Source organism: Lottia gigantea, assembly GCF_000327385.1.
Source record: "Lottia gigantea unplaced genomic scaffold LOTGIsca_3, whole genome shotgun sequence".
Classification (NCBI taxonomy): Eukaryota; Metazoa; Mollusca; class Gastropoda; family Lottiidae; genus Lottia; species Lottia gigantea.
Genome location: NW_008708986.1, coordinates 3,723,572 through 3,724,697, shown reverse-complemented (window position 1 = coordinate 3,724,697; position 1,126 = coordinate 3,723,572).

The window sequence follows — 1,126 nt, the reverse complement described above, 5'->3', positions numbered from 1 at the left end:
TGAAGTTCAAATCTACTTCCGGTTGATAACTTCCGGTGTAATTTATGTAGGTCAACAAAATTTGGCTGATCTTTGGCAAATAAAATTTTATGGCCGATTTTAAAATAAAATCCAGACCGGAAGCGATACTTTGGCCGCCATATTGAAAAAACACACTTTTGTAAAACTCAAAATGGGGCCTCAGGGTAAAAGTTGATATGCTCAAATTTGATGTGAATGTAGTTTGCAATCGATTGCGCAAAAAACATTGGGAGCCGAATTTTGAATTTCGCTTTTGCTTTTTTGCAACTTCCGGTTGAAATTTTTTAAAGCTTTAAACGATCATACCATGTGACCTTGACCTTTGATGACCTTGACCTTCATAGGGTCAAAGGTCATTGACCTTGGCTATCATTTGATACTTTGACCTCCTACATGTACTTCCGGTTTTATAGCTATCTGTAAAAAGCCAAATTCGCAACTTTGGACTGCTCTAGCACGTGACCTAATTAACCTAGAGGGTTAATTTTTTCGGTTTCCTAATGTGCTTCTCATGCACTTTACATAGATATATAACAATCGTTATTTTAAAGCAAAATTGAAATTCGTGATTTTTTCAAATTTGAGTTTTTTTTTACAATATTTGCGTCTTTTTGAGCTTGGTATATGTATATCTTATGATCTATTTGATGTAGAACCTTGATATTTGGAATACAACTAGACACTTTGGATATGAATTCACCTATGACAAAAAAACTTATGTGGGCGTGGCACATCCGGGTTGAATTACTAATTGTTTACATTTAGAGGCAGGGGCATAACTCGCATAGGATGCGTTTGTTCAAAAAGGGACTTTGCACACAATTACCTCATCCTTTTGGCCAGTTTGTGTTAACAGCTCAGTTGTTTCAGCCTTATAGTTCCAAAAAAGGAACGGGTTTTAACATTTGGATTTTTTCATTTTTCGATTTTGACCTTTGTTGACGTTTGTTGACCTATATCTTTTGACCTATATTATGTAGGAGCTTTACATTTCGAACATAACGTAACATTCTGAATATCAATTAACCTATGCAAAAAAAATTGAAGTGGGCGTGGCACATCCGGGTTAAATTACTAATTATTGACATTTTTGGCCAGGGGCATA